The sequence below is a fragment of the Lissotriton helveticus genome, chromosome 3_1, assembly GCF_964261635.1.
Source record: "Lissotriton helveticus chromosome 3_1, aLisHel1.1, whole genome shotgun sequence".
In the NCBI taxonomy this organism is placed as follows: domain Eukaryota; kingdom Metazoa; phylum Chordata; class Amphibia; order Caudata; family Salamandridae; genus Lissotriton; species Lissotriton helveticus.
In genome coordinates, this window is record NC_136061.1 from 307689563 (window position 1) to 307716816 (window position 27254).

Genomic DNA, 27254 nt, shown 5'->3' on the forward strand with positions numbered 1-27254 from the left:
CGAATCGCAAATTGTGAATATTTTCAAGGGTGCAGGGGTGTCTCAAGAACACCCTGCTGCACCCCTGAAAATGACGTGTGTGTGCATATGGCGCACATACATGCCCTAAGGGCATGTATGAGCGTCACATGGCACCTTTTGATGTTTAAAAAAATGCTTTTTTAAAAGAATTCGTAACTTACCACCAACTAGAAGTTGGTGGTAATTTGCGATTCCTTAATCGCATTTTGGAATGTTTTTTTCCTTGATACATTGCATTTAAGGAATCGCAAAATTTGCAATTCCTTAAATGCAATCGCAAAATAAGGAATGGCAAATTTTGCTGAAGAACTGTAATCTTCATTCTCAGGGGTCTCACTAATACAAAAGAACTTGGCACAGAAGCTGAAATATTAAAAGACATCTTTATTAAACTTAACTAAGTGAGACTACGTCACACAGGAGCCTTTAGCACCTGAATGAGGCAGTCTAAAGAATACAGAACACAGAGGTCTTTTATATGCTTAGGATTACAAACTCAGCATGAAAGAAAGGGGCAGTCCTAGCTTCTGCAAGCATGCAAAATACCTAATATGGACATACAAGATCTGCAAAATATTAGCCAATAGAAAAACACCATGTAACCAGAATGTCCCCCTTACGTCATATTTCTGCCCAACCCATAAGTGAATCAATTACAGCACTTATAGGTCAATCAGTAATGGCAGAACATGTCTGTATGCAGTTAGGCCAGCTGGTGTCTGAGATTGATTTCAAAGCAAGGACAGAGGGGGGGTTTCTACACGTTGCAGTCCAAAGGGCAGAAACACTTCATGAATAGAACAGCCTGTGTAAAGGCAACGCAAATTGATAACAAATGTAAGATGGAGTCAAAATTAAAGAACCTCAAACCCTCCTTTTGCCATTACACAGGCAAATCCTAAAATTATTTTGCAAACATTATGTATTTCAGTAACTATTGACAATGCCAATAAAACAATAAGAATCAATCTCCAAACACCCATTCTATGCAATTGCATGGGAAATACCCAGAGTCCGTCCAAGCCTCTCTGGCAGACTTCTATTGTCCATCAAAATCTGTTTCTGTTGTGTTCTTCCGCATGGGCCTCTTCATTCAGACCTTTCATGAAAATGATGTTTCTCAGTATCCGTTGGAGTGCCTTCCTGGCAAACACTCACAGCTCACTTGAAAGTCTCAATGTCTCAATGCAGTGCACCAATATTTCCTGTGCTGCAGGCACTACAGATAGTGTGCTCTTCATTGATCATGGGCACAGATCATCTCATGCAGACCCAAGTACTATTAATCTGGAAAGAGCAACAGACTGTCACTCTCAGCAACACTTTCAGACTCCAACTCTCGCTTTTCAGTGTCAGAGGATGCTCGGGCTGCTCTTCCATTTAATCATAGGTACAACAATGTAGTGCCTTTTTCCAATCTTGGATCCTCCGGTGCACTGCACTTCCGTTGGAGCAAAGAAAAGGGGGGCGTGTGGCCAAAATTCAGGCCAAGAGGCTCAAGGGACTGCACACTGTCAGAGGTTGCCAGCACATGACAGGTCGCTCTTTTGCACTGAAACTCTGGTTCTGTGGCAAAACCAGCTCCTCCTTCTGTTCTGATGTTCAACGCCTTCTGATGAAGCAAGTACAATACTTTGGAGATACAGTTGATGAAGCACTTTCTGGGTGTTGGGATTGTTCATCTGTTAGCTGTCACTGATGGGATTGTGGGTGAGTTCCGCCGGTTATTATGACTTAATCCCGCAGAACCTAGTGACGTAGGAAATGGGACACATTTGTTATTTTCCTTCAATTTAGTACAAAAACAGTTTGTTTTTAACAAGAGGATTGCAAGCAGGTGGCCTGCAATCTGCGAGGGAGTGGCCATACGCCATGAGACAATTCTGGTCTAGAACACACTGTCATTCTCATAGAATACAAAGACAAAGGCAATAAGCAAAACAGTGCCTCTAATTTCTTCAATTGGGTTTCCATGTGAGAGCATATCCTCTACCATCTAAGGGTAGATAACTATATGAGAATTTTATCTAAATGGATGTCCTCACACATAGTGACATCGTCTAATGGGGTAAACACATTTTTTACTCTCAATGATTACATAAAGGTGTTCCCTAATTCCTTATCTACAACACCTCAAAAGAGAGATCACATAATACACATTATCAGGGACATGTAGATACCTCCCTTTTAATAACTGTGCATCAAGTGCACTATACAATACAAAGGCTAATGATCAAATGTGGAAACAAAAGACAAGAACTAGAGAGTCCTGGTATTTCCATTATTAAAACACATCTGGTCCATCAAAAATTAAAGCAGCAGAAAAAAGGAACTAAAAACCAAATTAGAATAGGCATTGAATTTGTCATATTCAAAAAAACGTAAGGTGTCTCCTATTGAGGTGGAAAACTTGTCTTACTATAGTATCAAGTCAGTTAACCAGTCCATCGCTACCATGACAGTCAGACTGAAAAACATCAAAGTAGGCCTAAGGAAAATTCTTTAAAAAAAATCTGGTTATACAAAAGGGATTTATACATAATATGGGGTTCCTAGTACATTACTGCAATCTGGAAGTGTGAACCTAATACAATAATAACAATAAAAGAAGGCTAACTGGTGAAAGGAATATGGAAAAGGGAAAATGGGACTAGGACACAGCTAAAATCCCCAATTACTAGGCACAATGTGACATCAATCAGGGGAGAAATGGCAAAAGAAAAATCTATAGGAAGAACAAGAAATTACTCAGGTGATAGTCAAGTTTGTGACACAATACCAAGAGTATGGGTGATACACAAAAAGTCAAAATAGTACACAAATTTAAGCTCTACCGCTGGCCGCTACACCATATACGTTAATCTCAGCTAATGTTCCAATTCCTTTTTCAGGGAAAAAAAATGTAAAGTTTAGGTCACCTTTAGCAAGAGCCACAACCCAAAACAGAATATTCAGGCCTGCTTAATTTGTCAGACTTAAAATCCTCACCCTCCTTTTGACAGCAGATCACCAGTTAGTGGAGATTTGGCTGTCAAATACAACTAACTGTGTCGCTGCTGACACACAGGACCAGCAGGAAAAATTCATAAAAGGATAAAATGCAAAAATATGTAAAACACTGCACATACACAAAATATCAACTGTTACCAACCATCTTTTGAAAACATGCTAAACCACCCCAATTTCAACGTCCCAAAAACTCTTTCACAGACACTCTGCGTGTCCCGTGCGCCAACACCCTTTGAGGCCCTGCTTTTCCAAGCAATCATTTCTCCATCTGTTTACACTTACTCCTAACTCCCACCTTACTGACCTTAAGGTCAAAATCTGCCTTGCGGGCTCCTCAGCCCTCTATCTCTTCCTCACTCTAAGGCTGAAAAAAGACAAAAAGCCTTCCCAACTCTTTCTAACCTGCAATAACCAACCCTATTTAAAACACATGATATATATATTACTCCTGTTAGGGGCTACAATTTATTTCTATACTTAGATTATTAAAACAGTTACTGTGACTAATTCGCAAAACATAATAACACACATACCAGTTTTTAGAACAAATGCTTGTTTGCAATGGTACTCATTTCATCAACCTTAAATGGATGAAGGTCTGAGTTAGGTCCAGCAAAAGTTAAAACCTTCAACCCTGATATTAAACTCAAACCTCTGCACTAGGCACATTGGCTCAATGAGCCATTTAAAAGCAAACCCAAATGGGAACAACTTGCAAATTTGTATTATACCTAAATGTATGCATTTACTGAAGCCTAAAGCACTTTAAAGCTATTGTAAATGGCAAAAAATGCCCACATTTTACCCAAATTCGACTTTGATATTTGGGGCACTTAAAAATAAATATCCTACAATTGCATTACTAACTAATCATCCTCAGAATGTTCTTTACAAATTGCAGAGATTGGACATTAGACATATCTCATGCAAATCCTAAGAAAAATGAGTTTTTCACGCCTGCGTCAAGTGAAATTCTATATGCTAATGTCCTCATTATGCAGTATACCATAACTTAAATTAAATTATAATGCTAGGAGGTCACAGTATAAGTATTAAGCTTCATGAATAGTAAAAAACTAATTTTGTAGCACTTATTTTTATAACCCAATCATTTTTGATAATTCCACATATTAAGGCTCTGTAATTCCTCGAACAAGGTGGCCTGGCCTCCCCAGGTCATGTACACATTAACCAGTTTTAAACTGTAAGAAACTAACTTCTTCACCCGAAACTGACCTCGCAAAACCAATTTCCCTGATTGATCTTTATCTGAGATTGCCAATCAATGTTCAAGACATCGTTAACTTTTTAGTTTCCTTGGACTTGCCTTATCTTGTTTCAGCATCTGTGACCGTTTCTTTCTTGTTAAATGTTTCTTCATTACATGGGTTAATTATTATTTAGCAACTGAGCCAAGAATATACTTACAGAAATGCTTAAAGAGAGGAAAACCCTTAATTGAAATGTCTTCCTATAATACAAAATAATGAACCTTAGTTTTGAAACCTTTTTAAAACAACATTCTGAAATGCAAAGTTTCACCCGTGCAACTGAGGGGAAAGCCCTGGCTGAATAAATATTCCTGTTTATGTAGCTTGTCTCTCAAGGTTTATAACATGAGCAGCTGGTAGTCTTTTTCAAACTAAAACATATCAATGCGTGTTCTATAATATTTTGAGTTCAGCAGGAATTTACTTCAGCTGATCTGTTTGCCTGTTAATATCTAACACAATATATGTAAGTAAAAAATACTATAAGTTTATTTTTCTACAAAGCACACAATTTCGATTTTGAGGCTTTTTTTATTCCTAGTGAATGTGAATTTACATTTTAGTTTTTAAGCATTTAGACATTTTTGCTTAATAGACTGAAATCATCAAAAAGAAACACAAACACACATTTGAGCTCATTTCAGACATAAACAGAAAGGGGTCAAACACAATACGGCGCGCTTTAGCCATGCATTTCATAAATAGCGCCAACGCTATTCACTTACAGAAATTGCACTAATGGGAAAACCACATAAACATTTAAACACACATTTAACCCACAAACCAATACTCAGAACAGAATCAAAGGACAGCCCACAGACTGTACTTAAACCAAACCATTTGTAAATACTAGTTGTAAGTCATATTTACAAGAAACGCTTCTCAATTGTGTTCCAAAAGACTGCAAAAACAGCACAATAGACTGATGTATGTCCAAGAAGCGAAAATACACTCAATTCACTAGCTTTGACTAGCAGAACACCAAAAATCGCTCTGCATATCTTCATACATAAAATTGCACAGAACAAAGGATCCTTGTTTTGTATTATGTCATATTTTAATTCCCTGGGGATACAAAATCACCAATGAAGAAATATGTTTGTATACTTAAACCTATTTAAGTATTCCTTCTAGGAGTGCCGGCTAATTAATTTCACATCACACTATGGTACCGCCAAGAAAAAGCAACACATTTTTCCATGTGAGCCTATAGAAATTGCAATTTGCATATCCAAAATCCAAAACATATCTAAAGTTGGCCAACACAAATTCCAAAATTCCAAAGTTACAGTCCTAAATTTGCTAAGACCAGGCATCTTATAGCTCACTAATCTAGCTTCAAACTTCAAGGGGTTATCAAAAACGATATACTCGCAAATATACGAGCCCCTCGGCTTTGATAATTGCAATAACCAAATCAAAACCAAGAAACCAAACAAAGTCGTGGGAGCGACCCACTTGTACTTCTTATTCTTACTAATCAAAAGGTTATCCAAATTCTAACTGTCAAGTTCTACATGACCTAACGGTCTCTTTGTTTTTTTTTAATACTCACGCCAAAAAGGTTCTCAGTCTGGAGTGACATCATGTGGAGGATCAAAATCAGGAAGATCAGAAATATACTGGGCTGCAGAGACGAAGAATCTCCAGAATCCCTGTGCACAGAGTACCTCCTTAGTAGAATCCTGTTCTGTCCTCCTCAGTAGATTTCAGTCTTCTGACAAGATCACTCCCACAGAAAGTCACTTCTCTGACGAAGCCCGCGTTGGCCGCGCCATCTGAAGAACTGTAATCTTCATGCTCAGGGGTCTCACTAATACAAAAGAACTTGGCACAGAAGCTGAAATATTAAAAGACATCTTTATTAAACTTAACTAAGTGAGACTACGTCACACAGGAACCTTTAGCACCTGAATGAGGCAGTCTAAAGAATACAGAACACAGAGGTCTTTTATATGCTTAGGATTACAAACTCAGCATAAAAGAAAGGGGCAGTCCTAGCTTCTGCAAGCATGCAAAATACCTAATATGGACATACAAGATCTGCAAAATATTAGCCAATAGAAAAACACCATGTAACCAGAATGTCCCCCTTACGTCATATTTCTGCCCAACCCATAAGTGAATCAATTACAGCACTTATAGGTCAATCAGTAATGGCAGAACCTGTCTGTATGCAGTTAGGCCAGCTGGTGTCTGAGATTGATTTCAAAGCAAGGACAGAGGGGGGTTTTCTACACGTTTCAGTCCAAAGGGCAGAAACACTTCATGAATAGAACAGCCTGTGTAAAGGCAACGCAAATTGATGACAAATGTAAGATGGAGTCAAAATGAAAGAACCTCATAGCGATTCCTTATTTTGCACCATAAATGTTTCATACATACCATTTAGCGAAAATGGGTTCGCAAACGCCGGAATTCTGCGAATTTCGGCAATTGCGAACCCATTTTGCTTTAATACATATGGCCCTTGGTCTCCTCAAATTTCGTTAAGACTTTGTTGACAAATTTTTCCAGAACCTTGTAAAAGAAAGGCAACAGCGAGATAGGTCTGTAATTACATGCTACCTCAGGATCTGCCGAAGATTTCTTCAATAATGTTTGGCTTTTTCCACCTGTGTGGCATCAGCCCCTCCCGTAGAGCCGTGTTCAGAACGGTATTCACACATGAATTAATCACATCCGCTAGTGAATATAAAACCTTTGCTGGGCAAGGGTCCGTAGGCGAGCCAGATTTCAAAGTTTTCATAAACATCAGAGTTTGCTCTAAGGTAATCTCTGGGAACTCCCTCAGGGAGGCCATGGGGCTGGAGCAGGCAGCTAGATGGGGGACCTCAACACCCTCCCGATCCAGTGATTGAGCTTCAAAGGAATCCTGGATCAGTTTAATTTTTTCATAGAAAAAGAGGGCCATTTGTTCCGTCCAATCGCTTGTAGGAGCAAACGGTTGGCTTATAGAGGCAGGGGAGTTGAAGCTTTTTACAACATTGAAAAGGGTTTTACTCTTATTAGCCGCCATTGTGTTCGGGATAGTTGCTGGAAGACCTGTGCACTTACGTGTCTTCAGCAATGTGAGTATGGTGTCCAACTTCTGGCCATGTAGAACAATGTCATACATCAATACAGACTGTGTCCACACAGATGTGTGTGAGTAGGTATGCGAAGTGACGTTCTGTTGTCACATGTGATGGAGGACACCACTTCTGGCCTGCTCCCGATTTTGTCACTACTACACACAGCCTTATTTAATACATGGACGTGTGCCTATGCTGGGGGGTTGTGAGTTTGTTGTTCAAGTGCAGTGAGGCCACAGCTAGTTCACACCTTCACAGTCATCACATTGGCCATGTGGCTCCAAGTCAAACATGCGCATTGATGTCATTTACCAGGGTGTACCTTCTTGTGCAATCAATATCCCTACATCCATCCATACTTTCACACTTCAGTGAACATAGACATGACATATCTGTGTGATTTCGAATCTTTTATTCACATTCTGGTGAATGCCGGATCTGGAGCTTGACATGGCCATGCCAAGCACACATTACTTGGCAGCCCAGTGGTGGGCCAACCAGAGTCCTCTGGGGAATGAAAAGTAAATTGGAAGAGGGAGAGTGCAGTCCGCTGCCGGATTTCTATGGAATTGGTAACCAGTGAAGATATGGCAGTCTATGTCAGGGTCCAGGTGAATGTCGCAGAGTGTTCCGGGGGACAGTGGAAGGTGTTGTCCATAGGCATGATGCATAGGGCTGAACCAGGCAGGGACAGGCCATATGGCGTGGATGGATGCTACTACCTCCTTCATCACACAGTCATTACCATCCACATCTTACTCCTTGGATACGTTTTCTGTGTCCGTTGTGTCAGGTGTGTGTGGTGGTGTTATGGCTACATCACTGTGTGCCACTGACACATCAGGGTGCGAAGGTGATTGGGCTGCATCACTGTGTGCCACTGACACATCAGGGTGCGAAGGTGATTGGGCTCCATCACTTTGTGCTACTGACACATCAGCGGTCGGAGATGTGTGTGTCAAAGTTCCCGCTGCAGATATCTGGGGCAGGCTCAGTGGCAGCAATGGCAAGATGAAGAACTGCAAGACATGGAAGATCCCAGCTACATCTAGCTGGTGTTCAGCCGTGGCAGCCATACTTCCAGCCAGCATCGGCTCTATGGTCTCCATTGTCCTGCGCATCTGTGCCAACTCTGTGCTGTCTTCGCTGGTGCCTGTCCGACTAAACAGTTCTTGTATTCGAGTAATGGCCCCAGCAATGTCAGCCAAGGATTGTCGGGGAGAATGGTGCGGACAGTAGGTGTCCATTAGGGACTGTAAGTGGTCCCTGATGGGAATCAGACACCCGCGTATGGCATCGAGTTTGGCTGCCATGAGCTCGAAACCCACCTGCAGCTGTTCAGCAATCTCCTACTGGCAACCCAGCACACAGCGTTAGCATTCCATGTATTGGTCGGGGGTCCTGGTGGACGGCTGTGGTGGTGTGTGTTTCCTGCTGCGTGGTCTGTGCAGGGGGTGGGGTCCCCTTGAGGCAGCTGGGCTGCCCAGCTCCTGGGGGTGGGGTACGGAGGCTTTCCATTATCCGTTGGAGGGTGTCTGAGCATATGTGCAGGTTGTCCTCTTCATCATCACTGATGAGATTTTTGGTCTGCTCTGCAGTAGGTGTTGATTGTCCCTCTGCAATGTAAAAGGGAGATGGAGGTTAACTGAGTGTCCCATGTATGTTGACGCTTTGTAGATGTTTACATACAGACTTCATGACAATGTACATTGTGACTGTTTTGGTGGAGTTGGCTATTTGACGGCAGACAGTGGAAATTTCTACTACATGACGGATGTGTGGTTGTACTCGTACATTATCATCTCACAGTGTCATGCACTGCCAGACGTAAGGGCCAGTTACTACGCACAGGCGAGACCTGTTGTGACCTCTGTCCTGTAGTGTAGATGTTGCACTTTGCACCATATTGCCATCAATGTTGATGTGCTGTGATTGCTATGTGTGTGTGCTGCAATGTTGGAGAGTCGCCCCATTGCGAGAGTCGCAGCTCAGATTTTGCGGACCCTTATCCCTGTGAGGCGGTGTGCCTTTGACTTGTGTGCTTTTCGTGGGGCTGAGATGTTTGCGACCGGGGTCATCTGTGCTCTTGGCCAGGTTTTGTGGTCTTGTGCATTGTTTGCCAACTGAGGTGTTATGGATGTCATGGGTTGTGGGTGCATGTGGATATGTCAGAGTGTGACCTGCTCCTTCACGGATGTGATCCACAGTGGGCCACCTCAATGTCAACTCGTGCACCATGTCAATTATTGTGACTGCAGCCATGCTATCGGTCATGCAGTGTCACTTGCATAGTCAGTGTGGCTCACAGAGCCGCTGCTGTTCTGGATTCTGCACATGTGCATGGGTGGTTTGTGGCATTGGTGATATGGAGGGGGTCCATTTGTGCACATTGTGGATGGGGACCTACTTGGTGTTTCTATGTGTGCTGCAGTGTGCCCTGGGTATCAGGGACATGTTCCTCTATCATTGTGTGTGTGCAGTGTGCTACACATGTTTGTTCATGTGTGCCATTGCGCCCATCTCCCCGCGTCCCCCCAGTCGCTGGTGTTTACTCACCCTGTTGCTGTTGGGTCAGGTCATATTGAGCTGTGTCCAGACCCCCATCTCCTTGCACCATCTGCACACTGATGACTGTGGCCACCATTTCCTCCAGCTCATCCAGCTCCTCCTGTGGCACAGGACTCCCTCCTCCAGTCGCCTTTGCTGCCTTCCTGTTGGCGGCGAGCTTCAGTTTGGTCTGGCTTTGCACGTCATGCCAGCGCCTCTTGACCTCCTCCATTGACCTCCTCGACACTCCGACTGCATTGACATGTTGACGATGTCGTTTTGTGTTGCCAGTGAGACAGTGGAGGTGATGCAAAGCTGTTGGTAGTATTCGGTCACCTCCGTAACGATGATCTGGTCTTCCTGCGGACTGATCCCTGTCTTCCTCTTCCTTTTCTCCTTGCCCTTCCCCGAACACGGGGTTTCTGGCTGGTCCTCCGTGGGGCTTTGTGGGGTTCGGGTTGTCCTCTGCACTCGGTCCGGGTGCATCCACGGTGCTACGCAGTTTGGTTTGCTTTTAGTGTTTTTTTTGGTTGCTTTTATAGTGCATTTTCCCGCATGGCGCTTGGGAATTGCAGGGCTGTCGCTGGTTGTCACTAATTTTTGTATCACGATTTGGGGCATCACAACTTTTTTGGCATTCTTGTTTTGCATTTCTTGTGCGTCGTGTTGATTTTTACGCGGTCATTTGACGCGTTATCCTGCTGCTATCGCATGGTGCCGCTGGGTTGGGAATTGAACGTTAAGACAGTGTGATTTTGTCGCGATAGACTGAAATATGCAACATTGCGTTAAGCTAGATTTGCGATGCTTATCACACGTTCTTGAGAATATCCCCCGCGGTTTGTTACCAAAAGTCTGGGATGTGTGATAAATTATGTTGGTTACTGGTCGGGTTAGGAATGCACCTAACCTGTAAGGATGTGCGCACTCTTTCACTTGGAACACTCTTGTTCCTACAGTCTCTTTTCAAATACCAAGTCAAGAAAGAAAGTTGTAAATCTGGGAATGGGTCAAGTTCCACATCGACACCCAATGAAAACCCCTTTCACATAGAGTAATATGTAAAAGGGGCCCATATTTAAAAGGCCATGAAAAGTCATGCAGGGTGACTTTACATGGCCTTGTAAATATAGGAAACCCATTGCGCCACCGGTGCATGCATCAAAAAAAGTAACACACTGGTGACACAATGGGCTTGTAAATAAGCCCTGTTATATATTGTTATGGCTTGGGCCTTGAGTTGATAATGAAGCACGTTTATTGTGGTTAGCTGGCAACAGCAGACGAGGATACCCTCAGTGGCCTGGAATAAATGCCCGTCTGAAGCCCTGCGCAATGTAAAACTGAGCTGTGCAGAAGTGCCTGTGACTTTGGAAGCTAGGCGGGAGGTTCTGCAGCACCGATGGTGGTGCTTTGCACAGCACAGTTTTAGAAACATGTCACTAGCAGGAATGTGCCATGAAGCCATCCTGAATCACAAGAGAACCAACTTTTACTACAATCAGCCAGGTGAGGTGTACCAAGGAGAAATATGTTTATTCCTCTTCGTTTTTTCCTCTTTCAGCCGCACACATAGAAATAGTAAAAAGCCTCAGGGGATTGTTTTCGTTCAGGACAGTGCACCTTCCTGCACAAAAACAATCCGTCTTACAATGCAGGCACCCTTGCACCATGGTGCAAAGGTGCCTGTGTTGGCGCATGGTAGCCAAAAGGGCACCAGTGCAGGGGAAAACACAGGAATGTGCAGTATTATCTTAAATATGGCACATTCCCATTCCCTGTCACGCAATACAGCACAGCGCAGCAAAGTGACTTGCTGTGCAGCATTGCATGACATGGCAATAAATATGGCCCAAAAACCCTAGGACAATCAGATCTATTTCCTGAAACAGGTGCAAAGTTGGGTGAAGCCTATAGTCAAAACAGTACCCTAGAAGACTTTGGGAAAAACTATCCTGCAAGTTGCACAGTCATGCCTGCATAACTTGTCCTGGTGAGATAGATATCAGGGAGCATATTTAATAATATATCATGCAATGCAGCGCACCAAGGGAATTGCTGCTCTGCTTTGCATGGTAGGGAGAGAGCTGAATTGTGCCACATCTATAAAGATATGGCGCAGTTGAGCTTTTCCTTGTGCTGGTGCATTGATTGGCGCATTTTGTGCTGACTAGTGCTCATGCAGGTATTCTTGTGGCATGGCACAGGGGTGCTTGCATTAAGGTGCAGGAAGGAAAACCTGGCACAAAACAAATATCCTTAAAGGCTTATTCCTCTTTTCAGCACACAAGCAAGTAGGAATTAATAAGTAGAAATAAAAATATTTCTCCTCGATCCGCCAGCCTTGGGTAGGCACACCATATTGGTGCAAACCCATGTTTAGTGACTTTACTAAATATGTATTTACATCAAAATACATGGGTGGATGCATGTGAACGCCCATGCTCCACCCACTTAATGCCTCCCTGATGCAAAGTAATAGAAGGCAGCTCAATGCACTGTGTTACATTACTTTTTTTTAGCAAAGCAACGGATATTTAGCTTTACATGACTTAGTAGATAGCTAAATAGATTTTCCGTTGGGCTGCATCAAATAAAGTGATGCAACTCTGACACAAAATCCTACTAAATTTGGGCCCAGAGCTTTAGGGTGGCAGGCCAAAGCAGGAGGGAGCTGAGGCCAGCAGCATTACGGAGAAAAGGCACAGGAAGGTCAGAGATGCATAACCCACCAAAGGTCTCAGATGATTGTAGGAAGCAGGCATATTGTACCTATAGGAATTCTTAAGCACCAGGAGACACCTAGAAGTGCAAGAGACACCATTACACTATGCCGGGCAGTAGGCAGGCAGATCTTTGCTGTCACAATAAGGGAAGAAGGATATTACAAGGATTTGCAAAAGGAAGGCTGCAGGAAGAAAGTACAATTTTCTCGAATAGGCACATTGTAAGTTATTCATCAAGGACTTGCACAGGTGCTTATGTAGCAGAAAGTGACGCAAGCATTGCATCCATTTACATAAGATTATAAAAGCCAATGGGCCCAGCACCTCACCAGCACCTTTGCAATCCTTATTAAATAATGCCTGCTCTGTGCCTATATTTAGAAAAAGTTTGCATCGGACTTTTTGTGATGCACCAGCAGCGTAAAAAATGTGCCTTGTTGCACCATATTTGAAAAGTGACGCATCTAGGTAGATGCGTCACTTTGTAAACCCCTGCGCTACATTATACCTACGCCAGGTATAATGTATGCAGCAGGGGTGTTCTGACGCAAGGCAGGGCCATAGAAGTGACGCAGTGAAATCTATAAGATTTCACTGCGCCACTTCTAGGACACAAATGCGTCAATTTCTTACGCCTGCCTCACAGCAGGCGTAAGACTGACGTAGGCCCTTTCACATGGGGCTTGCCCCATGTGAAAGGACACATTGCTGGAGTTGCGTCACTTTTGTGACACACTCCAGCAATGCGTCACTTTTGCGCCATACAGATTCGTCAGAAATAATGACGTATCTGTAACTCCTTGCGCCATGACGCGTCATACTGATATGACGCATCATTGGTCTCGCAAGGACGGCGCAGTGAAAAGTGACGCATCGCTGTTTTCACGCAGCGATGCGTCACTTTTCATAAATGAGGCCCCAGGTTAGTAATTACAAACCAACGCAAATGGTGCTATGCATTACTTTGTAACTCCCTTGCAATACTTTGTTTAGAGAGGGCGCTCCTTGAGTGGTGAATGTACATTCCCATGTATCCACCCATTAACTGTGGACATGGATTTGTACCAAAATCTTGCACTTCCTTACGACTGGTGTAACCATGAGAAATATTTGTATTTCTCTACATTTTCTCCTTTTTGCATATGTGCAGCATTGAGCAGCACTCATACAAAGTGTAAATGGCCTTACAGCATACATTTTTTAAGGATAGCTTTTGTGCGGGAAGAGACATCTACCCGTACAAAAAACAATTCTTCTTTTTTGATATGGTTCAGTTCTGCTCTGTCCAGTTCACGCTAGGGCTGAGCGGAATTTGCGTAGTCGCGCTACGCAAAGCCCCGCAAAAAGGCAAAAAATCTCCGCGAGCACGCAGAAATTCCACGAACTCGCAGAATTGCTTGTTCCTCCCATTTGCGCTGCTTTTTTCCAGTTCGCGAACGTTGTTTGCGTGCTCGGGGGAAATATCTTGCGAACATGCATTTTGAAAGCACGGGCAAGCAAAAAACTCCGTGGTCTCCGCGGATCGCGAAATTACCCAAATTCCGCGAACGGAACGGTATTTACCGCCCAGGCCTCGTTCAGTGCAGCAACTTTACCTGCTGCCCTGCATTGCATCAAACATATACACTGGAAATACAAGTGCAGGGGATGCTGCCACAACCGTAAAATAACCATTTTGGAGAAGGTGAATAAGCAATAAGAATGCCTTTAACTTATTTCTTCATCTTGTCACATTTTCTGTGCATTTAAAGATAGAGGTCTTTGTTTTCTCAAACACACAAAAAGATGGCAGGGAAAATGGTATGGTTGTAATAAGTCTAACCACTGGCAGTAGCTCGAGGTAGCAGCCCAGCCAATTGTTCTTTTGCCCACCATGTCAACTCAGTTTGGATCCTTTCAAATGCAAATTTTGTCTTGACCCTGCCCAATAGGAACAGTCCAGCCAAAGACTATGGATGCTTCTGCCCTCCAAGCTGGGCATAGAGCTCTGGGGTGGCAGGATAGAGGCCCAGGAGCGGAGGAAAGCCCTCACTTTACAACTGGGATGAGATAGGGATGCCCTATGGGAGCTTAGAGCAGCGGTGTGTGAGACACGGGCCTTGGGATCATGTTGAGGCTTCTCACCCCTCAGGTGTTGCCCACTGAACGGTGCTGTTGCAGGACACCACTGAACAGCTGGTCCTTGGGACCCTCATGGGTGAGTAGCCGCTCTTTACAAACCCTGATTGATTGATTGATTAATTGATTGATTGAGCTAAATGGACGTTCTTGTCCAGGTGAATTGGGCTCTGCGTGCAACCCTTTGTGGGTCGCTTGCTAGGCACCTGTGAACCATCTGTAAAGCTGCTCCTTCGAGCCGATCATGATAAGTCAGCACTCCAGCAGCGGTAGTGGAATACCTGAGGATACTCTGGGGATCCCCTGAGCTGCCTGTCAACCAGACTTACAGAACTGGTGGTGGGATCTCCCGGCTCATCAACATGGTAAAGGATAAGGCAGCTAAGATGCCCAAGGAATACTATCACACAGTATATCACGAACCAAGCCTTGCCTTAAATAAACACCAGGATGGCAGAATCCCCCAAAATGCTGGAGCAGGAGATGGAACAGGAAGAGCCCTCTAGGGTGAAATGTTTGCATGTCTTTCAGGGCAGCAGCACAGACCTGAAGGGGAAAATAAACACTGTGTCAGTGGACCTTAACTTATTGAGACCAGATCTGTGCAAAGTAGCAAAGAGGTTGCAGTCAGTGAAGGGCACAGTGACAGATCTGCAGGTCGAGGAGAAGACTTTGAAAGTGCAGGTAGTGAACTTGACAACTGTGGGAAACATCCTGGAAGAAAGGGCTGAGGATGCTGAAAACCGGTCCCAGAGGAATAATCAGCTCTTCCTTCAGTTTATGGAGCAGGCTGAGGGAGCCCATGCAGAGTTTTGTGGGGAACTGATTTCGGCGGGGGCTGAAACTCTGTCTGCGGCATTTGCCATAGAGAGGCACATCGAGCCTTAGTGGCACAGCCCCCTACGGAGATGCCTCCACAAGCCCTAATTGCACAGAGCATGAACTACAGAGAGAGAGACTGCATCCTCTGGGCCACTTGCCTGCCCATGCAGTGAGTGTTTGAAAACTACACTATCACAGTGTACCCGGATTATACTCAGAAGGTTCAAGCGTAGCACAAATCCTACATAGAAGCTATACAAAATCTCAGAGCACTGAGGGCCATATTTATAAAAAAGTTTACACAAGGCAATGTGCTGCACTGTGCTGCGTGAAAAGGCAGGAATGAGCTGTATTTACCATTATATGGAAAATTCCTGTCCTGACCCAGCACTGGTGCACTTTTGGTTGCTTAACACCAACTCAAGCACCCCTGCTTCATGTTCGAAGGATGCTTGCATTGCAGGCCGCATTGTTTTTGTGGAGGAAGGGACAGCTCCTGCACAAAAACAATCCTCAGAGGCATTCTCCTCTTCAGCACATTTAGAAAGAGGAACCAATGAAGTGAAACAAAAATATTTCTCTTGATTGCTTATTTGGTGGGAAGGCGTACAATTCTGACACATTCCCATGTCTACCAATGTTGGTAAATCTGGGAATGTCAATAATTATACACTCAACCCAAAAAACGTATGACCAGAACATAACACCCCTACCATCAAAGGATTAAGCGCTCACAAATTATATATTCAGATGTTTTATTAAAAATAATCAACTAGTGGTCACACATAGAAAATATTTTTCATACAATATTAAAAACTATACATCAAAGATAAAAACACAATATACAGACTGTAACACATAGGAACAATTTAAAAATCCCAAAATTCAGTGCAAAATTGGGAGAACTTGCAAGAAAGATTTTTCTTGTCATAGAGAGACAAATTAATCTGACCAAGAACATTTGTCTAACATTCGATTTCCCATACACATGTGAGTGACTTATTTTTCACATCAAATGTCCTCTTAGTCTAACATGTGTCTCTCTCAGTAGCCATCGACGCGTTTCAGTGGCTGCTAGTGTTTGACCGCCACCTTCTTCAGGACAAGAGACGATATCTCCAAAACCCAAATTCAATTCTTTTCTATGTTGCAGGTATCTCATTAATGAAATAGGCAGGTTTCACCTCACAAAGCCAATATAGTGGGTATAGAAAAGAACTCCCTTTTGTTCAGACATCCACGTTCCTGGTGGTGTACTCCAACTTCTATGTTTTCAGGTTCCAATGTTTAGGGGAACTTTAAACATCAAAGGCCTTTGAACTTTATAATTATGCTTTTTAGAAGTTATTGTAGAGCCTCGTCTCTATGTTTCTTCATATACGAGGTTAAAAGTATTCCTTTCTCTTTTATCTGAGAAACCTCATATTTCTTTTAAAGTGAAATTTTCCACCTTGAACCTGCGATCGTAAGGGGTAAAAACTCCTCCCTCTGTCTCTCTCTCTCTCTCTCTCTCTCTCTCTCTCTCTCTCTCTTTCTCCCTCTCTCTCTCTCTTTCCCTGTCTCCCTCCCTCTGTCTCCCTCTGTCTCCCTCCGTCTGTCTGCCTCCCTATGTCTGAATACCTCCCTCTGTCTCCCTCTGTCTGTCTCCCACCCTCTGTCGCCCTCTGTCTCCCGCTCTCTGTCTCCCTCTCTCTGTCTCCTTCTTTCTGTCCCTCTGTCTCCCTCCCTCTGTCGCCCTCTCTCTCCCTCCCTCTGTCTGTCTCCCTTTCCTTCCCTCTGTCTCCCCCTGACTCCCTCCCTCTGCCTCCCTCCCTCTGTCTCCCTCTCTCTCTGTCTCCCTATGTCTCCCTCCCACTCCCTCCCTCTGTCACCCTCTGTCTCCCTCTGTCTCCCTCTCCATCTCCCTCTCTGTCTCTGCCTCTATCTGTCTGTCCTTGTCCCTGTCTCTGCCTCTATCTGTCTGTCTGTTCTCTGTCTATCCCTGTCTGTCCCTGTCTCCCTCCCTCTGTTTCCCTCTCCCTCTCTCTGTCTCGGTCTGTCTCTGCCTCTGTCTGCCACTGTCCCTTTCTCTGCCTCTATCTATCTCTGTCTGTCCCTGACTCTGTCTGTCTCTGTCTACCTCCCCCTCTCTGTCTCCCTCTCTCTCTCTGTATCCCTCCTCTATCTCTCTCTCCCTCTCTCTCACACACTCTGTCTGTCCCCCTCTCTTACTTACTCTGTCTGTCTGTCTGTCTCTCTCTCTCTCTCTGTCTCCCTCCCTCTCTCTCTCTTTCTCCCTCCCTCTCTCTCCCTCCCTCTTGTCTGTCTCCCTATAGTCTGTCTCCCTCCCTCTGTCTCCCTCCCTCTGTCTCTTTCCCTCAGTCTCTTTCCCTCTGTCTCCCTCTCTCTCTCTGTCTCCCTCTCTCTCTGTCTGTCTCCCTCTATCTGTCTCCCTCTCTCTGTCTCCCTTTCTCTGTCTCCCATTCTCTGTCTCCCTTTCTCTGACTCCCTTTCTCTGTCTCCCTCTCTGTCTCCCTCTCTGTATCCCTCTCTGTCTGTCTCCCTCCCTCTGACTCTCCCTCCCTCTGATTCCCTCTCTCTCTGTCTCCCTCTCTCTGTCTCCTTCCCTCTGTCTCCCTCCCTATGTCTCCCTCCCTCTCTGTCTCCCTCTCTCTCTCTGTCTCCCTCTCTCTCTGTCTGTCTCCCTCTGTCTCCCTCTATCTGCCTCCCTCTCCCTCTCTCTGTCTCCCCTTCTCTGTCTCTCTCTCCCACCCTTTGTCTACCCCGTACTCCCTCCCTCTGTCTCCCTCCCTCTGACCCCCTCTCTTTTTGTCTCCCACGGTTTCCCTCTCACTCAGTCTCCCTCCCTTCACCTCCCTCCCTCCGCCTCCCTTCCTCCATCTCCCTCTCTCTGTCACCCTCTGTCTGTCGCCCTCTGTCTGTCTCCCCCTCTGTCTTCCTCTCTGTCTCCCTCTCTGTCCCCCTCCCGCTGTCTCCCTCCCTCTGTCTCCCTCCCTTTGTCTCCCTCTGTCTGTCTCCCTCAGTCAGTTGCCCTCCCTCTGTCACCCTCCCTCTGTCACTCTCTGTCTCTCTCTCTCTGTCCCTTGTCTCCCTCTCTCTTTCCCTCTGTCTCCCTCTCTCTGTCCCTCTGTCTCCCTCCCTCTGTCTCCCTCCCTCTGTTTCCCTCCCTCTGCCTCCCTCTGTCTCCCCCTCTGTCTGTCTCCCTCTATCTGTCTCCCTCTCTCTTTCTCCCTTTCTCTGTCTCCCTTTCTCTGTCTCCCTCTGTTTACCCCGGACTCCCTCCATCTGTCACCCTCTGTCTGTCTCCCTTTGTCTATCTCCCTCCCTGTCTCCCTCCTTGTCTCCTTCGCTCTCTGCCGTCCTCTCTCTGTCTCCCTCTCTCTCTCTCTCTCCCTCCCTCTGTCTGTCTCCCTCTCCTTCCCTCTGTCTCTCCCTACTCCCTCCTTCTGCCTTCCTCCCTCTGTCTCCCGCCCTCTGTCTCCCTCCCTCTGTCTCCCTCTATCTGTCTCCCTCTCTCTGTCTCCCTTTCTCTGTCTCGCTTTCCCTCCCTCCGCCTCCCTCCCTCCACCTCCCTCTGTCTGTCGCCCTCTGTCTGTCACCCTCTGTCTGTCTCTCCCTCTGTCTCCCTCTCTATCTCCCTCTCTGTCTGTCTCCCTCCCTCTGACTCCCTCTCTCTATGTTTCCCTTCCTCTGTCTCCTTCCCTCTCCCTCCCTCTGTCTTCCTCTCTCTGTCTCCCTTTCTCTGTCTCCCTCTCCCTCCCTATGTCTATCCCGGACTCCCTCTGGCTCCCTCTCTTTCTGTCTCCCACGGTTTCCCTCTCACTCCGTCTCCCTTCCTCCGCCTCCATCCTTCCGCCTCCCTCCCTCCTACTCCCTCCGTCTCTCTCTGTCTGTCGCCCTCTGTCTGTTGCCCTCTGTCAGTCTCCCTCTATCTGTCTCCCTTTCTCTGTCTCCCTTTCTCTGTCTCCCTCTCCCTCCCTCTATCTACCCCAGACTCCCTCCCTATGTCTTCCTCCCTCTGTCTCCCTCTCTTTCTGTTTCTCACGGTTTCCCTCTCACTCCGTCTTCCTCCCTCCGTCTCACTCCCTCCGCCTCCCTCCCTCTGCCTCCCTCCGCCTCCCTCTGTCTAACTCCCTCTGTCTGTCGCCCTCGGTCTGTCACTCTCTCTGTCTCCCTCCCTCTCTGTCTCCCTCTCTCTCTGTCTCCCTCTCTCTCTGTCTCCCTCTCTCTCTGTCTCCCTCTATCTGTCTCCCTCTCTCTGTCTCCCTTTCTCTGTCTCCCTCTCCCTCCCTCTGTCTCCCCGGACTTGCTCCCTCTGGTTCCCTCTCGCTGTCTCCCTCTCTTTCTGTCTCCTATAGTTTCCCTCTCACTCCGTCTCCCTCCCTCCCTCTACCTCCCTTCCTCCGCCTCCCTCTGCCTCCCTCGCCTCCCTCCCTCCCCCACCCTCTGTCTGTCACCCTCTGTCTGTCGCCCTCTGTCTGTCTCCCCCTCTGTCTTCCTCTCTGTCTCCCTCTCTGTCTGTCTCCCTCCCTCTGATTCCCCCTCCCTCTGTCTCCCCCTCTGTCTCCTTCCCTCTATCTCCCTCTCTCAGTCTCCCTCCCTCTGTCTCCTTCCCTCTCTGTCTCCCTCTCTCTCTGTCTCCCTCTCTCTCTGTCTGTCTCCCTCTCTCTCCCTATCTCTGTCTCCCTCTCTCTGTCACGATTTCTCTGTCTCCCTCTCCCTCCCTCTGTCTACTCCGGACTCCCTCCCTCTGGCTCCCTCTCTCTGTCTCCCTCTCTTTCTGTCTCCCATGGTTTCCCTCTCACTCCGTCTCCCTCCACCCACCTCCCTCCCTCCGCCTCCCTCTGCCTCCCTCCGCCTCCCTCCCTCTCCCTCTGTCTGTCACTCTCTGTCTGTCGCCCTCTGTCTGTCTTCCCCTCTGTCTTCCTCTCTGTCTCCCTCTCTGTCTCCCTCTCTGGTGGTCTCCCTCCCTCTGACTCCCCCTCCCTCTGTCTCCCTCCCTCTGTCTCCCTACCTCTGTCTCCCTCTGTCTGTCACCCTCCGTCTGTCGCCCTCCCTCTGTCACCCATCCTTCTGTCGCTCTCTGTCTCCCTCTGTCTCCCTCTCTTTGTCCTGTCCCTCTGTCTCCCTCTTTCTGTCCCTCTGTCTCCCTCTCTCTGTCCCTCTGTCTCCCTCCCTCTGTTTCCCTCCATCTGCCCCCCTCTGTCTCCCCCTCTGTCTATCTCCCTCCTTCTGTCTGTCTCCCTCCCTCTGTCTGTCTCCCTCTGTCTCCCTCCCTGTCTCCCTCCGTCTCCCTCTCTCACTGCCGTCCTCTCTCTGTCTCCCTCTCTCTCTCTCCCTCTGTCTGTCTCCCCCTGACTCCCTCCCTCTGCCTCCCACCCTCTGTCTCCCTCCCTCTGTCTTCCTCCCTCTGTCTCCCTCCGTCTCCCTCCGTCTCCCTCCCTCCGTCTCCCTCCCTCTCTCTCGCTCTCTCTCTCTGTCTGTCTCTCTCTGTCTCCCTGTCTCTTTCTCCCTTTCTCTGTCTCTCTTTCTCTGTCTCACTCTCTCTCCCTCTGTCTACGCAGGACTCCCTCCCTTTGTCTCCCTCTCTTTCTGTCTCTCACGGTTTCCCGCTCTCTGTCTGTCTCCCTCCCTCTGCCTGCCTCCCTCCCTCCCTCTGCCTTCCGACCTCTGTCTGTCACCCTCTGTCTATCGCCCTCTGTCAGTCACCCTCTGTCTCCCTCCCTCTCTCCCTCTCTGTTTCCCTCCCTCTGTCTCCCTCTGTCTCCCTCCCTCTGTTTCCCTCTGTGACTCCCTCCCTCTCTGTGTCCCTCCCTCTCTATCTCCCTCCATCTGTCACCCTCTGGTACCTCACCCTCTGGCACCTCACCCTCGGGCACCTCACCCTCTTGCACCTCACCCCAGCTTCCTGGACACACACACAGCTGCACCCGAGTACTTCACAGGTCTTTAAAAGACCATTTATTTGTTAATGAGGCTTTGTTGTGAATCGCCCGGTCAGCCCCCATGAAGCAGAGTGTCTCGGAGTCCGTGCTGCTGCGGCGGTGTTTGCTGACACTCTTTCAAAGGATTGCTTCTTAATTAGCAGCAGTTATGTGCTAAGTCCAATCCAATCCAAAAATTCTTTATTTCGGCCACATGGGCCATAAAAGAAGCAGTAGAAATACATACAGATAAAAAGACAATATATACAGTAAAAACAACTGGACCTGCAGTGTTTAGAAAAAACAGGGTAAAATGGATTAACCAGACATTTTCTTCCTTATTAACCATGCTGCCATTAAGAATTTGGAAACCGCGAACACAATGTGGCCCAGGGTATTAGTTTTCATCACCCTGTAGGCCTGTAAATAGTTACTGAAGCCCAGATTCCGGCATAAAGGGTGCTAAGTGCCCCTTAATACCGGTGTCGTCCCGCGACACACCCACCATTTGCAGGCGACACAGGACTGTGTCGGGACACACAGTTTGGAAAGCTCTGGTCTAAGCAACTGATGGGATGGAATGCGCCAACTATGGCATATAGGCCTGTTTCCCTGCCCTGAGTGGCCTACTGCATGTGTATCTGGCAACCTCACTTTTAGTGTGAGCATAGAGACCTAGGCCTATGTGAGGTGGTGGACTTGTCCTGTGACATAATAGTTATGTGACTGTTGTCCCTATTTCAGGTATAGCTAAAAAAGCAATCTGTGTTTTGGCATTAACAATGTTACCAGACCTTCTGTGTTGCCTACAGGCCCCTTCATATAAAGTTCAGCTTTTATAGGAATTACCACAACCGTGCACTGACTTGCTCTGTATGTATTGAGTGTGTGCACTTTTGTAGTGTGCGTGTAGGACACGTGCGAAAGCTGGTCTCTGTGTGTGAGTGAGTCTGAGTGCTGAAGCCATTGATATCCATTTTGGATGCTCCTGGTTTGGCATGACAGAGATTGAGGATAAGGGCAGTTTTCCAGAAAATTGTGGTGTATTGCTAGAATTCCTCTGGCTGGATGGTGGAGATACATTCTGTCCCTGATTATTGATTCAGAGATCTGATGACAGTACGATGCAGAAACCTCATAATTCAGTGTTCCCATGTTGTGTAGTTTGGAGACAGTCCCAGTGCTTCCAGCTGTGAGAAACATCACTCTACACAAAGGCTGTGTCTGGAGAGCAGCCCATGAAGGGCACTTTAAATGTGAACCTTGAAAACCAGTTTGGAAGGTTGAGACATTGTGTCCACATCCCGTGGCTAGACAGTGTTTTTAAAAGTGTGACTCAAACTACGCTACTTTGTTCCAGTTCAAATCCTTCATGACCAGGGAAGGACGTGCTCTTCCAAACACTTGAAGGACTGCTGTCTGTCCAGAGCTGGTGTCTGCCTGACAGCCAGTCTACCAGAGTTGAGGGGACATCACTTGAAGTCTCAGCCTTCTGCTGGAGAAGCTGAGAGTTTGCCTAATACCTAAATGCTAGCTCGCCTGCTGATAAGGGTAAGAAGTCTGCCTGACTCTATAGGAGAAATTTTCCAAGAAGAGAAGCTTGGATGGAGGGACACACAGAGAAAGATCACTGTCTAACAGTGAAGCCAGGAGTCACCAGTGCTGCCGAAGGCCCATACAGCCTCTCCGGAAGCTTCTGGAGGGATCCTTGAAATGCCTAAGTGAACGCAATGGGCCAGTCAAGGCTGCAGCTGCCTTGGCAATTGTGTCAGCCTACAGCTGTCTTTGTGAACATATCAGGCTGATTGGTGCTGCAACTACCATGATGACTGTGTCAGCCCAGTTGGAGCTACAACTGCCGTTGCGGCTGTATCAGCTCTCTCAGGGCAGTGACTGCCCTGGTGATTGTATCAGCCGGGCTTGGCCTGTACCTGCTTCAGCAACAGCCAACCACTCAAGTGGGACTGCATCCATCTTATTACCAAGCCGCTTTTTGTGGCTTAGTGCTGCCTCGTAAATATTGTTCTCTTTAACGCAGGTTTCTGCATAAAAGGGGTGTGCAATGGGTGTTGCTGGGAGGCTTTACCGGCAACATGCATAGCTTTTTCCCACTGCCCCAGATTTACAAGAAATCGTAAATCTGAGGCAGCGCCAAAAACGTACGCCTCCCCATAGGAGGCGTAAAAGAGGCACAATGTGTCCAAATATCTTTATTTCTCCTCGTTTTTCCATTCTGCAGCACACATAATAATAATAATCTAAATTTGTAAAGCGCACAGCTACCTCCGAAGTGGTTTCCTGGCGCTGGGGTCCCTCCGGAAGATTAAGCAAGCTATTGCCCAGAGTCACATGGTGCTGGGCTGACCTGCCAATGGGGTTCGAACTGTGAACCCCGTGGTCCGGAGTCAGGCACCTGGCCGCTGCGCCACATATCTTCCACACATATAGAAAGAGAAAAAAGCCTCTTCTGATTTTTTTTGTACAGGAAGTATTTACTGTATTGCCCTCCATGTCACAAGGATTGACAGATGTGTCAGGAATCCTGACGTATCTGTCAGCGCAAAACTCACGCATTGCTGAAGTTCTGTTGTAAGCATGATGCAACTCCAGCAATGCATGGAGGAGGCCTAAACCTATTGCACTGCGTCACCCTTACGCCTGCTATGAGGCAGGCGTAAGGTTTTGACACAGTGGTGTCCTATCAGATTTTACTGCACCACTTCTATGAGGATTTCTTGTGGGTGAACGCCGACCCTGTATACATTATACCTGACGCAGGTATATTGTGGAACAGAGGTTTACAGAGTGACGCACCTGCCTAAATACACCACTTTGTAAATATGGCGCAACCTGGCGCGTTGTTTATGCCTCCACTGCGTCACGAAAATTGACGCGACAGTGGCGCAAAAGTGTCACAAGGGGCACATAAATAAGCCCCTAAGAGCTCAGACACAGAGTTAAGGAACCCTTGCTAGACCGTGATAATCAGGAGCTCCAATATTGCAGTACCTGGTAACAAGATTTGAAGACAGAGTGGATTGGCATACTGGAATGTCAGCTGTTTTGTAAGTGGAGTGCTGAGTCTAGCAGCTCAGGAATAATGTAATCAAAGAGCATCCTGAACCTAGGGTACGAACAACAGATGGCTAGAAGGACCTCCGGTAAACGTTGGAGACAGACTGGGAAAGAGGATATTTATGTGCATGTCCTTTGGGGCATTATGGACCTAGCAGTATTTGGGGTAAAGATGAGGAAGGACACTGTCCAGCACTATTTTGAGCCTCCAAATGGTTGCAGGGAAAGAGCGCCCCAGGTGGAAACTGCATGTTTGTAATCTTGATGGAGATGAGAATCATACCGAGACAGGGGAAGACACAAATGAAGGCAGTACTGAGAACTGTTGGTTCCTTCCACACAGTTAACAGTGTTTGAGAAAGATCTTGCTGAAGTTGACATTTCATGGACCATTGGATTTGGAGTCAGTGCTGAACAAGCTTTTTTCTCATCAGGGTTTTCTTTTTTATAGGTTCTCAGGCTGATGCCAGTATGGCCATATCCCTGGGGTTTGTTGCAGCAGGCAAAGTGGGGCAAAGGGAGCGAGAGAGGGAGAGAGAGAGAATGGATGGAAATAAAGAGAACAGAAGGGAGTGGGGCTAGTTTGAAAGTTTTTGCGAGGGCTGCTTTTTACTTCGAGTCCGGCTCAGCTGCGAGTTTAGGGACATCGGTCTGAAACAGAGGAAGAAGAAACAGAGAAGGAGGCTAAGACTAGGCATGGATTGTGGCTTGGCTTATCCTAACATATGTAAAGCCTGGGAAAAAAGAGGATAGATGAGGAGTTAATGTCCTGATCACCAATCAGCAATCGTCATACTCTGCGGCATGTTTACAAGCCCCTTGTTAGAATAGAAAAATTCATGTTTGCGCATTGTTCTATGTAAGTTAGCATTTGCGGCGCCATTTTCTATGTCAGCTCCATTTTGAGTTATATTCTAAATGTATTCTTTGCTATTTTCGAGAAAAGGCCTCTGCTGAGTTGTGTTTTTCCAAGGCTAAGTTTTGCTTCACTAATGAATACACTGTTCTTATTAGCACATGCCTTTCCCTCTAGATAGAGGCCTTCTCCCACTTGTCTAGTGGCGGGCACGGGCAGAGAGACCTTGAGTAATAGATAGTGTGTGCCCGGCCTCAGAATCAAAACTTATTTTCTGTACTTCACTGTTTTGCAGCATCTGCTTGGAAAATTTCACAGTTGGCGTGGCTTCATTGGTTTCGAAATGTACATAATGTATCTTTATGCTTCCAGAAGTTAATCCCTCTGTAGCACTCCTAAGCGACTGGGCAGGCTGTATGAGTGTACCTGAATAAACAGATATTGGTTTGTATTCTATACTGTCTGACCGACTCCTAATTTGGTATGGAAGGCTGAGAGGTGGTCGTGAGTGACCCGGATGATCCTAATCGAGCCACTTCCTTCACCCTATCACCAACACAACGTCACATTCATTGACGTGGTGGTGATAGGGGTCTCGGCTTTTTTACAGGCAGCGTTAAACCACATAACTTGGCTTAACGTTGCCTTGTAAATAAGGCACCTTTTCACACTGTGTTTAGAATGAAAGGGGAGTGCAATGGGTCTTCCAGTGGGCGTTCCAACCCAACACCCATTGATTTTGACACTGTCGCCTATTTACAAGGGTAGCATAAATAGGAGGTAGCGCCAAAATTAAGACCATGGAAAATCTGGTCTTAAAAAGATGAAAAGAGGAGAAACTCTTTATTTCTCCTCATTTTTGCTGTTTCCATGTGTGCTGCTTGGGCAACACACATACAAACAGCAAATTGCCTATGATTCCTGTACATAAACAATCATTTAAAATGCTGTTTTGCGACTTCTATATGTGCATTAAGCAGCACACATAGAAGTTACAAAACGGCATTTTAAAGATTGTATATGTGGACGAAGATGGACCTTCCTGCACATAAACAATCTTTCCCTCAACACAGGCACCCTTGCACTATGGTGCAAGGGAGCCTGCGTTGGCGCTAGGCAGCATAGTTAGCCCCTGCACAGGCGGAAATGCAGGGCTACACCATATTGTTGTAAATATGGTGCAGCCTGCGGTTCTAAAGTGACGAAGCCTTCTTGGCTTAATGACACGCTTCACCACTTCCTTGTAAATATGCCCCTCTGAGCCCTAGTCTTCCTCATTCCAGTCTTCTTTCCTGCCCCCCTTCCTTCTTAGGGCCTACTCTATTTGTACTTTCCACCATGTCCCTTTTGTGATTCTGCTTTGGTGCTGCGTTGTTTATTGCTTGTTATTGACAGGTGGAATCTTAAGTCTGGGGTCTTATTGGTAATGGAGGGGTGAATAATAAAAAAGGTCAAAATGGCTACTTCCACTAGTGCGAACACGAACACAGCTTTATTTGCATTTTTTAAATACATTTTCATCTGTCTCTTAGTGAATATACTGTCTTCACACGTTTGCAAAATTGACTGATTAGTTGGTTGAAAAATGTGCTTTTTGTTGTTAATGTAACTAAAGAAAGGAGGCCAGCAGCTGTGTTATGTATTAACTAATGAGTCTATTATTCAAACACAAAAGTATTTACTTTATCGTTGTCGGCAGGATTAGAACCATCAGGATTCAAATCTGTGACTTACAGATTTCAACAAAGACCTCGGAACCAGGCAGGTAACTCAATGAGCAACCTCACTGGCGCCCGTAGCCAGGAATATTT